The sequence below is a fragment of the Oncorhynchus masou genome, chromosome 7 (assembly GCF_036934945.1).
Source record: "Oncorhynchus masou masou isolate Uvic2021 chromosome 7, UVic_Omas_1.1, whole genome shotgun sequence".
Lineage (NCBI taxonomy): Eukaryota > Metazoa > Chordata > Actinopteri > Salmoniformes > Salmonidae > Oncorhynchus > Oncorhynchus masou.
The window spans coordinates 5,136,177-5,152,121 of record NC_088218.1 but is presented as its reverse complement, the minus strand read 5'-3'; the positions used below and the strand labels follow the sequence as shown (position 1 = coordinate 5,152,121).

Below are 15,945 nucleotides of genomic sequence, written 5' to 3'. Positions count from 1 at the left end.
CTGTCTCCTCTCTCTCTGTCTCCTACTCTCTAGTTCTCCTACTCTCTAGTTCTCCTACTCTCTCTGTCTCCTACTCTCTCTGTCTCCTACTCTCTCTGTCTCCCTCTCTCTGTCTCCTACTCTCTCTGTCTCCTACTCTCTCTGTCTCCTACTCTCTGTCTCCTACTCTCTGTCTCCTACTCTCTCTGTCTCCTACTCTCTCTGTCTCCTACTCTCTCTGTCTCCTACTCTCTCTGTCTCCTACTCTCTCTGTCTCCTACTCTCTCTGTCTCCCTACTCTGTCTCTCCTACTCTCTAGTTCTCCTACTCTCTCTGTCTCCTACTCTCTCGTTCTCCTACTCTCTCTGTCTCCTACTCTCTATGTCTCCTACTCTCTCTGTCTCCTACTCTCTCTGTCTCCTACTCTCTCGTTATCCTACTCTCTCATTATCCTACTCTCTAGTTCTCTTACTCTCTAGTTCTCTTACTCTCTAGTTCTCCTACTCTCTCTGTCTCTCACCTCGACATCTATATCTATATGAGAACATAGGTTTTAATACACTGGTATGAGAGGGTTTATGTCCATGCATGCAGCAGCAATGTGTGTCTGTAGTCTGTCTGTATTCTGTCTGTATTCTGTCTGTATTCTGTCTTAATCCTGTCTGTATTCTGTCTGAATCCTGTCTGTATTCTATATAAGTATTCTGGTCTATTTATTCTGTGTTTATTCTCATTCAGCCTGTAATAACCTGTCTGTAGGAACCATTTGATATCTCTGTCTGTAGATGAACTCAATCACATCGACACAATCATCACAGACATGGCACTGCTTCCTCTTTTCCCTCTGTGTTTCTTGCTCATCACAGACATGGAACTCTCCTGGCTCTACAGGAACCATTTGATATCTCATTACCTCCTCCTGAGACTCAATCCTTCTCTACACAATCATCACAGACATGGCACTGCTTCCTCCTCCTCTCTCCTTCTCTACAATACCTCTCTCTCCACACAGACATGGACCTCCTCCTCTCTCCTTCTCTACAATACCTCTCCTCTCCACCTCTCTCTCTACCTCCTCCTCTCTCCTTCTCTACAATACCTCTCCTCTCCACCTCTCTCTCTACCTCCTCCTCTCTCCTTCTCTACAATACCTCTCCTCTCCACCTCTCTCTCTACCTCCTCCTCTCTCCTTCTCTACAATACATCTCCTCTCCACCTCTCTCTCCTTCTCTACAATACCTCTCCTCTCTACCTCCTTCTCTCTCCTTCTCTACAATACCTCTCCTCTCCACCTCTCTCTCTACAATACCTCTCCTCTCCACCTCTCTCTCCTTCTCTACAATACCTATCCTCTTCACCTCTACCTCCTCCTCTCTCTCCATCTCTACAATGCCTCTCCTCTCTCTGCTTCTCTACAATACCTCTACCTCTCTCTCTCTCCTCCTCCTTCTCTCTCTCCTCTACAATACCTCTCCTCCACCTCTACCTCTCTACCTCCTCCTCTCTCCACAATATCTCTCCTCTCCTCTCTCTCCTTCTCTACAATACCTATCCTCTCAACCTCTCTCTCTACCTCCTCCTGTCTCTCCATCTCTACAATACCTCTCCTCTCCACCTCTCTACCTCCTCCTCTCTCTCCATCTCTACAATACCTCTCCTCTCCTCTCTACCTCCTCCTCTCTCTCCATCTCTACAATTCCTCTCCTCTCTCTCTACCTCTCTACCTCCTCCTCTCTCTCCTCTACAATATCTCTCCTCTCCACCTCTACCTCTCTCTCTACCTCCTCCTCTCTCTCCTTCTCTACAATACCTCTTCTCTCCACCTCTACATCTCTCTCTCTACCTCCTACTCTCTCTCCTTCTCTACAATACCTCTCCTCTCCTTTCCACCTCCTCTCTCTCCATCTCTACAATACCTATCCTCTCCTCTCTACCTCTCTACCTCCTCCTCTCTCTCCATCTCTACAATACCTCTCCTCTCCTCTCTACCTCTCTCCTACCTCCTCTCTCTCCATCTCTACAATTCCTCTCCTCTCTCTCTACCTCTCTACCTCCTCCTCTCTTTCCTCTACAATATCTCTCCTCTCCACCTCTACCTCTCTCTCTACCTCCTCCTCTCTCTCCTTCTCTACAATACCTCTTCTCTCCACCTCTACCTCTCTCTCTACCTCCTCCTCTCTCTCCATCTTTACAATACCTCTCCTCTCCTCTCTACCTCTCTCTCTACCTCGTCCTCTCTCTCCTTCTCTACAATACCTCTCCTCTCCACCACTCCCTCTCTCTACCTCTCCTTCTCCCTCTCTCTATTTCCCTCTCATCCTCTCTTCCTCTGTAGTCATGATGACGTTCAGAGGGACACATCATTGCGATAGAAAACAATGCCTCATCTATACAGAGCTGTGTGTGGAGTTGTAGCTGGCTGACATGCTGCTAGACTACAGCCACATCTGCCTTCATTAAGACCGTATCCACCAGCCACTGTAATGGATGGCACAGCAGTTAATAAAGACCAGAGTAATTGATGCCAGAGTCATCGATCACACTGCCTGTTTTCCCAGCACTGTTACTGCACAAAAGTTTAACTATTTTCCACTTGAGACGCCTGGAGCGCTTTGCCAAAAAATAGTCCACCCACACTATCTGAAAACACTGGAATTAAAGGCTTCAGTGGTACTTTGAAAAGACTCAACCCCCCTCTCACCTAATCCATCACACAGAGGTAACTGGAGACCAGAATAATGGGAACCATAGAAACTGATGGATGGCAGGGTGGTGTGTTGAGCCCAGAGGGAAGATAAGCGGATGGTAGAAGGAGAGAGAGTGCAGTTTAGTTGATGCTGAGGCAGAATCACACACAAGGGGTATGTCTGAAATTATGCTTTACTCCAAATATAGTGAACTACTTTTGAGTGAGTCAATATGTGGGTCCTGGTCAAAAGTAGTGCACAACACAGGGAATAAGGTGCCATTTAGGGCATAACCCAACTAATACCCTATTCCCTATATAGTGCACTACTTTAGACCAGGGCCCTATTCCCTATATAGTGCACTACTTTAGACCAGGGCCCTATTCTTATAGACCAGGGCCCTATTCCCTATATAGTGCACTACTTTAGACCAGGGCCCTATTCTCTATATATTGCACTACTTTAGACCAGGGCCCTATTCTCTATATAGTGCACTACTTTAGACCAGGGCCTTATTTAGGATGCACGTTGTCTTTATAGTCTCCCATCGGAGTGTGAGGTAGCTAGCCATGTTAATGAAGGTCTCAGCTGCAGCTCCAACTGGCTCTGTGCTGATTCAGTCTGTTCAGTAGACAGACAGACAGACAGACAGACAGACAGACAGACAGACAGACAGACAGACATCACCACAACATCCCTCAGCCTCATCAACCCTCACTCTTTCTCTCTGTGCCCCTACACTCACCACCTCTCTCTGTGCCCCTACACTCACCACCTCTCTCTGTGCCCCTACACTCACCACCTCTCTCTGTGCCCCTACACTCACCACCTCTTTCTGTGCCCCTACACTCACCACCTCTCTCTGTGCCCCTACACTCACCACCTCTCTCTGTGCCCCTACACTCCACTCTCTCTGTGCCCCTACACTCACCACCTCTCTCTGTGCCTCTACACTACACTCTCTCTGTGCTCCCTACACTCACCTCTCTCCCCTACACTCTCTCTGTGCCTCTCTCACCACCTCTCTCTGTGCCCCTATCTCCCTCTCTCTCTTTTCTCTCTCTCTCTCTTTATCTCCTCTCTTTTTTTGCCAAGAGTGTGCAAAGCTGTCATCAAGACAAAAGGTGGCTACTTTGAAGAATCTAAAATGTAAAATATATTTGTTTTAACACCTTTTTGCTACGTGATTCCATATGTGTTATTTCATAGTTTTGATGTCTTCACTATTATTCTACAATGTAGAAAATAGTAAAAATAAAGAAAACCTTTCAATAAGTAGGTGTGTCCAAACCTTTGACTGGTACTGTATATCTCATCACATTCTATCTGAGATCTACAGACAGTTCCTTGGACTTTATGGTAGTTTCTGCTCTGACATGCACTGTCAACTGTGGGACCTCTCTCTCTCTCTCTCTCTCTCTCTCTCTCTCTCTCTCTCTCTCTCTCTCTCTCTCTCTCTCTCTCTCTCTCTCTCTCTCTCTCTCTCTCTCTCTCTCTCTCTCTCTCTCTCTCTCTGAGGAAAACTGATGTAACATCTCATCTCTCTCTCTCTCTCTCTCTCTAACTCTCTCTCTCTCTCTCTCTCTCTAACTCTCTTAGACTCCCCTCTTGAGAGCTCTCTATCTCTCTCTCTGTACCTCTTTCCATCTGCCTCTCTCTCTATATACATCTCTCACACTCTCTCTACCACACTCTCACTCTCACTCTGTTCCCTGATCTCTCTCCTACACTCTCTCTCTGATACACTCAGACTCTCTCACTCTGATCTCACACACTCTCTCTCTTTGATCTCACCAGGCAATGATATATCTCCAAGCACCCAGGACAAAACGATCTCTCTCTCTCTCTCTCTCTCACTCTCACATTGAGAAAACATCACAAATTCCACGCAGGGGTGGATTGGACTGGGATATTTCACAAAGCTAACAGAAGCAACATACTGTATATCACATGACCACAGGGACAAATATATCACCTGGATTCCTAGAAATAAGGGGAGATATAACTCCCATCCTATAGTCTCTGATATAGGATGACTATCACTCAACCACAACAGTTATATCAACTAGAAATAAGAGGGAGATTTATCTCCCACTCCTATAGTGGGATGATATAGATGAAAGTATCACTCAACCACAACAGTTATATCAACTAGAAATAAGAGGGAGATATAACTCCCACTCCTATAGTGGGATGATATAGGATGACGTATCACTCAACCACAACAGTTATATCAACTAGAAATAAGAGGGAGATATAACTCCCACTCCTATAGTGAGTGGGATGATATCTCATGACATTCTATGACCACAACAGTTATATCTACTAGAAATAAGAGGGACTTATAAGTTCCCACTCCTATAGTGGGATGATATAGATGACGTATCACTCAACCACAACAGTTATATCAACTAGAAATAAGAGGAGATATAACTCCCACTCCTATAGTGGGATGATATAGGATGACGTATCACTCAACCACAACAGTTATATCAACTAGAAATAAGAGGGAGATATAACTCCCACTCTATAGTGGGATGATATAGGATGACTTCACTCAACCACAACAGTTATATCAACTAGAAATAAGAGGGAGATATATTGGCAGTGGGATGATATAAATAGATGACTGTTGCAAAAACAAATCATCAACCACAACATCTATATCAACTATTTCCGCCTCTTTGAAATGGATCTTCCTTGGTTCAACTCTGGAAGTCTATGGGATCATCTAGCATGTTACTGCACTATCATTAGTAGCAATGTCCCCTGTTATTATTCAAACAGCTGTGGTTATATCATAACATCAGAAACATACCACCCTTAAATAAAGGCATCACAAAATCATAACATGACTGGGTAGGGCATAACATCACAATCACCAATCTTAACATGATCTGGGTTATTCTGTACCTCATCAACATCACAATCACCAATCAAACATGACTGGGTAGGGCATGTGTGTCACAATCACCAATCTAACATGACTGTCATAACATCAAAATCACCAATCATAACATGAATGGGCAGGGCATGACAATGACATCACCAATCATAACATGACTGGGCAGGGCATGACAATGACATCACCAATCATAACATCCTCAATAAACCCAGTTATAAATGCAATTCATATCTCCCAGATTATCTCTTCTCATCGCCAAGGTGACCAGAATCTACTAGGATGTAGCCAATCAGCATTCTGCTCCACCATATTCCATTGGTGTATAGTTAGCGCTCTGTGATTGGGACTATTTAACGTCTCAATGAGAGCATGACACCAGTGTCATAATTGATTAGGACGGGGCAGATGACAATCTGTCCACTGAATACTAATCCATACTGGACCATGGGACTACGCCACAGTGCACAATATACTGTGGTACCATGGACCTAACACCATGCCTCAACACCACCATGGACCTAACACCATGGACCTAACACCATGGACCTAACACCATGGCTCAACAACACCATGGCCCTAACACCATGGACCTCAACACCATGGACCTAACACCATGGACCTAACACCATGGACCTAACACCATGCCTCAACACCACCATGGACCTAACACCATGGACCTAACACCATGGACCTAACACCATGGCTCAACAACACCATGGACCTAACACCATATTCAACACCATGGACCTAACACCATGGACCTAACACCATGGACCTAACACCATGGCCTAACAACACCACCATGGACCTAACACCATGGACCTAACACCACCATGGACCTAACACCATGGACCTAACACCATGGACCTAACACCATGGCTCAACAACACCATGGACCTAACACCATGCCTCAACACCACCATGGACCTAACACCATGGACCTCAACACCATACCTCAACATGGACCTAACACCATGCCTCAACACCACCATGGACCTAACACCATGCCTCAACACCACCATGGACCTAACACCATGCCTCAACACCACCATGGACCTAACACATGGACCTAACACCATGGACCTCAACACCATGGACCTAACACCATGGACCTAACACCATGGACTCAACACCACCATGGACCTAACACCATGCCTCAACACCACCATGGACCTAACACCATGGACCTCAACACCATGGACCTAACACCATGGACCTCAACACCATGGACCTCAACACCACCATGGACCTAACACCATGGACCTAACACCATGGACCTAACACCATGGGACCTAACACCATGCCTCAACACCACCATGGACCTAACACCATGCCTCAACACCACCATGGACCTAACACCATGCCTCAACACCACCATGGACCTAACACCATAACACCACCATGGACCTAACACCATACCTCAACACCACCATGGACCTAACACCATGGAACACCACCATGGACCTAACACCATGGACTCAACACCACCATGGACCTAACACCATGGACCTCAACACCACCATGGACCTAAACACCATGCCTCACACACCTAACACCATGGACCTAACACCATGCCTCAACACCACCATGGACCTAACACCATGGCCTAACACCTCACACCATGGACCTAACACCATGGACCTAACACCATGGCTCAACACCATGGACCTAACACCATGGACCTAACACCATGGACCTCAACACCACCATGGACCTAACACCATGGACCTAACAACACACACCATGGACCTAACACCATGGACCTAACACCATGGACCTAACACCATGGCTCAACAACACCATGGACCTAACACCATGCCTCAACACCACCATGGACCTAACACCATGGACCTAACACCACCACCATGGACCTAACACCATGGCTCAACACCACCATGGACCTAACACCATGGACCTAACACACACATGGACCTAACACCATGGACCTAACACCATGGACCTAACACCATGGACCTAACACCATGGACCTAACACCATGGACCTAACACCATGGACCTAACAATGGACCTAACACCATGGACCTAACACCATGGACCTAACACCATGGCAACAACACCATGGACCTAACACCATGGACCTAACACCATGGACCTAACACCATGACTCAACATCACCATGAACCTAACACCATGGCTCAACAACACCATGGACCTAACACCATGGACCTAACACCATGGACCTAACACCATGCCTCAACAACACCATGATCAGTCATGTCCTGCTTAGGCCTGTTTACACACCAACACAGTGCTGTTTATTAACCCTACCAGTCCCAAGGCCAGAGCAAAAAGCAGCCTCTCATTGATCTGACTTTCATCGATCTGCACATCCAGCCCTTATATTTATTCTCAAAATGAAGTGTTTTAACATTGTATTTTCAGGACAACCAGGGCTACAAGAAGAACAAAAAACTATTTCACATCAAATCAAATGTATTTGTCACATACACATGGTTAGCAGATGTTAATGCGAGTGTAGCGAAATGCTTGTGCTTCTAGTTCTGACAATGCAGTAATAACCAACGAGTAATCTAACCTAACAATTCCAAAACTACTACCTTATACACACAAGTGTAAAGGGATAAAGAATATGTACATAAAGATATATGAATGAGTGATGGTACAGAGCGGCATAGGCAAGATGCAGTAGATGGTATAGAGTACAGTATATACATATGAGATGAGTATGTAAACAAAGTGGCATAGTTAAAGTGGCTAGTGATACATGTATTACATAAAGATGCAGTAGATGATATAGAGTACAGTATATACATATACATATGAGATGAATAATGTAGGGTATGTAAACATTATATTAAGTAGCATTGTTTAAAGTGGCTAGTGATATATTTTACATCAATTTCCATCAATTCCCATTATTAAAGTGGCTGGAGTTGAGTCAGTGTTTTAGCAGCAGCCACTCAATGTTAGTGGTGGCTGTTTAACAGTCTGATGGTCTTGAGGTAGAAGCTGTTTTTCAGTCTCTCGGTCCCTGCTTTGATGCACCTGTACTGACCTCGCCTTCTGGATGATAGCGGGGTGAACAGGCAGTGGCTCGGGTGGTTGATGTCCTTGATGATCTTTATGGCCTTCCTGTGACATCGGGTGGTGTAGGTGTCCTGGAGGGCAGGTAGTTTGCCCCGGTGATGCGTTGTGCAGACCTCACTACACACTCTGGAGAGCCTTACGGTTGAGGACGGAGCAGTTGCCGTACCAGGCGGTGATACAGCCTGACAGGATGCTCTCGATTGTGCATCTGTAGAAGTTTGAGTGCTTTTGGTGACAAGCCAAATTTCTTCATCTTCCTGAGGTTGAAGAGGCGCTGCTGCGCCTTCTTCACCACGCTGTCTGTGTGGGTGGACCAATTCAATCTGTCTGTGATATGTACGCCGAGAAACTTAACTTACTACCCCCTCCACTACTGTCCCGTCGATGTGGATAGGGGGGTGCTCCTTCTGTTTCCTGAAATCCACAATCATCTCCTTTGTTTTGTTGACATTGAGTGTGAGGTTATTTTCCTGACACCACACTCCGAGGGCCCTCCCCTCCTCCCTGTAGGCCGTCTCGTCGTTGTTGGTAATCAAGCCTACGACTGTTGTATCGTCCACAAACTTGATGATTGAGTTGGAGGCGTGCATGGCCACGCAGTCGGCGGTGAACAGGGAGTACAGGAGAGGGCTCAGAACGCCCCTTGTGGGGCCCCAGTGTTGAGGATCAGTGGGGTGGAGATGTTGTTACCTACCCTCACCACCTGGGGGCGGCCCGTCAGGAAGTCCAGTACCCAGTTGCACAGGGCGGGGTCGAGACCCAGGGTCTCGAGCTTGATAACGAGTTTGGAGGGTACTATGGTGTTAAATGCTGAGCTGTAGTCGATGAACAGCATTCTCACATAGGTATTCCTCTTGTCCAAATGGGTTAGGGCAGTGTGCAGTGTGGTTGAGATTGCGTCATCTGTGGACCTATTTGGGTAAGCAAATTGGAGTGGGTCTAGGGTGTCAGGTAGGGTGGAGGTGATATGGTCTCTTCATGATGACGGAAGTGAGTGCTACGGGGCGGTAGTCATTTAGCACAGTTACCTTAGCTTTCTTGGGAACAGGAACAATGGTGGCCCTCTTGAAGCATGTGGGATGGTATGATTGAATATGTCCGTAAACACACCAGCCAGCTGGTCTGCGCATGCTCTGAGTGCGGCTGGGGATGCCATCTGGGCCTGCAGCCTTGCAGTTAACATTTAAATGTTTTACTCACGTCGGCTGCAGTGAGGGGAAGTCCGCAGGTTTTGGTTGCGGGCCGTGTCAGTGGCACTGTGTTGTCCTCAAAGGGGGCAAAAAAGTTATTTAGTCTGCCTGGGAGCAAGACATCCTGGTCCGTGACGGGGCTGGTTTTCTTTTTGTAGTCCGTTATTGACTGTAGACCCTGCCACATACCTCTCTTGTCTGAGCCGTTGAATTGTGACTCTACTTTGTCTCTATACTGACGCTTAGCTTGTTTGATTGCCTTGCGGAGGGAATAGCTGCACTGTTTGTTTTCGGTCATATTACCAGTCACCTTGCCCTGATTAAAAGCAGTGGTTCGCGCTTTCAGTTTCACGCGAATGCTGCCATCAATCCACGGTTTTTGGTTTGGGAATGTTTTAATCGTTGCTATGGGAACGACATCCTCAATGCACTTTCTAATGAACGCGCTCACCGAATAAGCGTATTCGTCAATGTTGTTGTTGGAAGCAATGCGGAACATATCCTAATCCACGTGATGGAAGCAGTCTTGAAGCGTGGAATCAGATTGGTCGGACCAGCGTTGAACAGACCTGAGCGCGGGAGCTTCTTGTTTTAGTTTCTGTCTGTCGGCAGGGAGCAAAAAATGGAGTCGTGGTCAGCTTTTCCGAAAGGAGGGTGGGGGAGGGCCTTATATGCGTCGCGGAAGTTAGAATAACAATGATCCAGGGTTTTACCAGCCCTGGTTGCGCAATCGATATGCTGATACAATTTAGGGAGTCTTGTTTTCAGATGAATCCCCAGCTACAATGATTGCAGCCTCAGGATATGTGGTTTCCAGTTTGCAAAGAGTCAAATAAATAAATAAATAAACAGTTGTATTCATGCGTTTTATTGACAAATGCCAATACAAAAAATAAGATCCGCCAAACCAAAAACAAGTACAGAAATTGTTTGCTCACTGGGAAATGAATATCCAACTAGTCAGTGAAAACTGTGTGGAGTTTGTGACAGCAACTATGTAAACGTATGACAGTATTATAGACTCTGTGATCCTGGGATTTCCTATGATCTATGTAGAAGAACCCGTTACAGTATTAGAGACACTATGTCCTGGGATTTCATATGATCTATGTAGAAGAACCCCTTACAGTATTATAGACACTATGTCCTGGGATTTCTATGATCTATGTAGAAGAACCCCTTACAGTATTATAGACACTATGTCCTGGGATTTCATATGATCTATGTGAGAACCCCTTACATAGAGACACTAAACATGTTTCATATGATCTATGTGCGTTACAGTATCCTAGACACTATGTCCTGGGATTTCATATGATCTATGTAGAGAACCCCTTACAGTATTTAGACACTATGTCCTGGGATTTCATATGATCTATGTAGCAAACCCCTTACAGTATTATAGACACTATGACCTGGGATTTCCTATGATCTATGTAGAAGAACCCCTTACAATTAAGACTCTGTGATCCTCATATGATCTACAGAACCCCTTACAGTATTATAGACACTATGTCCTGGGATTTCATATGATCTATGTAGCCCCTTAAACACTATGTCCTATGATCTGCTATGTGGAAGAACCTTACCTTCTCGACTCTTCCGTAGTCAAATAGACCTAAACATGTCACATGTGCGTGTTCCTGAAGTCTCAGCTGAGAACGTTTTAAATAGTTTGTAGCTCAAACCAATCTGACTCAACAGACTTTTTTTCTCACAAACACAGCTCTAACTCAGCCCCGTTAGATGATCCAATGTTCTGTAGCCCAAACATACAATGTGTATCCTTTCCTGTAGTCAAATGACCAAATCACCCTCATGTGGAATCATGGGTTTTTATGTCAAACAGCTAAGTTATATTTCAGTTTTCTGTGATGTATATGAAGTGTAATGTTGGGATGAAAACTCAAAATGGAAGACATTTCAACTCTATATCTGACATGATACAGGTGTCTTCTTTTGTTAAGCCCATAACCATGTGTGTGAGGTGGATACTGTTGTTACAAAGTAGATTTGTTTAAGACGACCAAGAAACAGTCTGATTGGCCCTGATTTAGCCCACTGCAGTAAAAGGTTTTAAAAGGGGTTGGAAGTCCTAAATCACGCCGACGTGACGACGGTGAGATTCACTGGCTTAAACAACAGCACAGGATAATACTGTAACTATTCCTCACTTTTGAGCCCAAGTGAAGACTGTAAATTCGGCCCCATACGGACATCATATGGGCTTCTGGTTAAATGTCGCAGTAAGAAGATGCCGAGGGGTTTCAGATGACATTATATTATAAACTGTCTCCATACAGAAGTCTCTTCCTCTCAGCGTCCAGCAGTCTGTGCCCAGGGGTCGCTCCGCCTTACTGAAAGGTTAGAGGTCAGGCTTAGGGTCTGGGTTAGGGGCCAGGGTCTGGGTTAGGGGTCAGGGTTAGGGTTAGGAGCCAGGGTCTGGGTTAGGGTCTGGGTTAGGGGTCAGGCTTAGGGTCTGGGTTAAGGGTCAGGGTTAGGGTCTGGGTTAGGGGTCAGGGTTAGGGGCCAGGGTTAGGGGCCAGGGGTTAGGGTCTAGGTTAGGGGTCAGGGTTAGGGTCTTGGTTAGGGGTCAGGGTTAGGGTCTGGGTTAGGGTCTGGGGTTGGTCAGGGTCTGGGGTTGGGTTAGGGGTCAGGGTCTAGGTTAGGGGTCAGGGTTAGGGTTTGGGGTCAGGGTCTGGGTTAGGGGTCAGGGTTAGCCAGGGTTAGGGTCTGGGGTCAGGGTTAGGGTCTGGGTTAGGGGTCAGGGTCTGAGTTAGGGGTCAGGGTTAGGGTCTGGGTTAGGTGTCAGGTTTAGGGTCTGGGTTAGGGGTCAGGGTTAGGGTCTGGGTTATGGGTCAGGGTCTGGGTTAGGGGTCAGGTTTAGGGTCTGGGTTAGGGGTCAGGTTTAGGGTCTGGGTTAGGGTCAGGTTTAGGGTTTGGGTTAGGGGTCAGGTTTAGGGTCTGGGTTAGGGGTCAGGTTTAGGGTCTGGGTTAGGGTCAGGTTTAGGGTTTGGGTTAGGGGTCAGGGTTAGGGTCTGGGTTAGGGGTCAGGGTCTGGGTTAGGGGTCAGGGTCTGGGTTAGGGGTCAGGTTTAGGGTCTGGGTTAGGGGTCAGGTTTAGGGTCTGGGTTAGGGGTCAGGGTCTGCGTTAGGGGTCAGGGATCTTACCCTCAGCGTCCAGCAGTCTGTCTATGCCCAGGGTTTGCTCAGCCTTGCTGAAGGCGTGATCCAATCTCTCCATGGCACTCTTCTGCTTCTCCACAATGCTCCAATCAAACAGCTCGGGCCTGCGGGGGGCAGGAACAGAATGAGCCAATCAGATTCATCCTCTAAACATCCTCTAGCCAATCAGACCACTCTGTTCCAGACTAAATGCCAACAGGTAAAGGAGTAGAAGAGCTGATTGGATGATGTCTGAGCAGATTAGAGCTTTTCTTATTGAATCCTGTTCTGAGGTCAGACACTAATTTGCAATCTTGCCTCGAGCCAGATAAAATAAGGAAAACCCACTGCGGAATTTGAGGGCTAACATCTGACCTGCGACCTGTGGATGAGTGTTATGGATGAATGTCTCTGACCTGACTCGACTGATTAAGATTTAACATAGTGAAAACTGATGAAATGTTGATTCTCTCTATCAGGAAAGGATGGTGTGTCCACTACCAAGTATTCTGATGAGTTTAACAGTGATTCTGTATCTCTCCCTGTGAAATGCTTCCTGAGGCTGGCTGCCTTGGGAGAGCAGTTAGTGAAACTCTGCAGGTCTATAAAGGAACCAGAAAACAGATGTTAAGAGAAGCTCCCAATTCAAATCAAATGTCATTTGTCACGTGCGCCGAATACAACAGGTGTAGTAGACCTTACAGTGAAATGCTTACTGACAGGCTCTTGCCTATAAACAGGAGGTACCGGTACAGAGTCAATGTGCAGGGGCACCGCTTAGTCGAGGTAATTGAGGTAATACGTACATGTAGGTAGAGTGACAGTGCATAGATAATAAACAGAGAGCAACAGCAGCACAACAGAGAGGGTGGAGGGGACGACAATGCAGATAGTCTGGGTGGCCATTTGATTAACTCTTCAGGAGTCTTATCTCTTGGGTGTTGAAGCTGTTAAGAAGCGTTTTGGACCTAGACTTACGGCCCAATGAAGTAAGGCCTGGACATTAGTTTGTTTTTGCCCTACGTTTTACACACACACACACACACCTGCATACGCACACAACCCACCCCTCTATACTGATGTATTATGTGTTAGTGGTGTTGATACAGCGGGTGATGTATTATGTGTTGATACAGCAGGTGATGTATTATGTGTTAGTGGTGTTGATACAGCAGGTGATATATTATGTGTTGATACAGCGGGTGATGTATTACGTGTTAGTGGTGTTGATACAGCAGGTGATGTATTATGTGTTGATACAGCGGGTGATGTATTATGTGTTAGTGGTGTTAGTACAGCGGGTGATGTATTATGTATTGATACAGCGGGTGATGTATTATGTGTTAGTGGTGTTGATACAGCGGGTGATGTATTATGTGTTGGTGGTGTTGATACAGCGGGTGATGTATTATGTGTTGATACAGCGGGTGATGTATTATGTGTTAGTGGTGTTAGTACAGCGGGTGATGTATTATGTATTGATACAGCGGGTGATGTATTATGTGTTAGTGGTGTTGATACAGCGGGTGATGTATTATGTGTTGATACAGCGGGTGATGTATTATGTGTTAGTGGTGTTATACAGCGGGTGATGTATTATGTATTGATACAGCGGGTGATGATTATGTATTAGTGGTGTTGATACAGCGGGTGATGTATTATGTGTTGATACAGCGGGTGATGTATTATGTGTTAGTGGTGTTGATACAGCGGGTGATGTATTATGTGTTAGTGGTGTTGATACAGCGGGTGATGTATTATGTGTTGACACAGCGGGTGATGTATTATGTGTTGATACAGCGGGTGATGTATTATGTGTTAGTGGTGTTGATACAGCGGGTGATGTATTATGTGTTGATACAGCGGGTGATGTATTATGTGTTAGTGGTGTTAGTACAGCGGGTGATGTATTATGTATTGATACAGCGGGTGATGTATTATGTGTTAGTGGTGTTGATACAGCGGGTGATGTATTATGTGTTAGTGGTGTTGATACAGCGGGTGATGTATTATGTGTTAGTGGTGTTGATACAGCGGGTGATGTATTATGTGTTGATACAGCGGGTGATGTATTATGTATTAGTGGTGTTGATACAGCGGGTGATGTATTATGTGTTAGTGGTGTTGATACAGCGGGTGATGTATTATGTGTTGATACAGCGGGTGATGTATTATGTGTTAGTGGTGTTGATACAGCGGGTGATGTATTATGTGTTGATACAGCGGGTGATGTATTATGTGTTAGTGGTGTTGATACAGCGGGTGATGTATTATGTGTTGATACAGCGGGTGATGTATTATGTGTTAGTGGTGTTGACACAGCGGGTGATGTATTATGTGTTAGTGGTGTTGATACAGCGGGTGATGTATTATGTGCTAGTGGTGTTGACACAGCGGGTGATGTATTATGTGTTGATACAGCGGGTGATGTATTATGTGTTAGTGGTGTTGACACAGCGGGTGATGTATTATGTGTTAGTGGTGTTGATACAGCGGGTGATGTATTATGTGCTAGTGGTGTTGACACAGCGGGTGATGTGTTATGTGTTGATACAGCGGATGATGTATTATGTGCTAGTGGTGTTGATACAGCGGGTGATGTATTATGTGTTGATACAGTGGGTGATGTATTATGTGTTGATACAGCGGGTGATGTATTATGTGTTAGTGGTGTTGATGTATTATGATGTATTATGTGTCAGTGGTGTTGATACAGCGGGTGATGTATTATGTGTTAGTGGTGTTGATACAGCGGGTGATGTATTATGTGTTAGTGGTGTTGATACAGCGGGTGATGTATTATGTGTTAGTGGTGTTGATACAGCGGGTGATGTATTATGTGTCAGTGGTGTTGATACAGCGGGTGATGTATTATGTGTTGATACAGTGGGTGATGCATTATGTGTTGATACAGCGGGTGATGTATTATGTGTTAGTGGTGTTGATACAGCG

The 15,945-nt window shown here is 45.7% G+C and overlaps 1 protein-coding gene and 1 pseudogene across 1 annotated transcript in view; one reads left to right on the top strand and one right to left on the bottom strand.

Annotated features, from left to right (window-relative positions):
• Positions 1–15,945, top strand: part of LOC135542929 (dystrophin-like) — a gene marked incomplete at its 5' end in the record, with an annotated part of 841,859 nt that overhangs the window by 684,728 nt on the left and 141,186 nt on the right.
• LOC135542895 (dystrophin-like) overlaps positions 1–15,945 on the bottom strand; it is a 98,798-nt pseudogene that overhangs the window by 38,326 nt on the left and 44,527 nt on the right.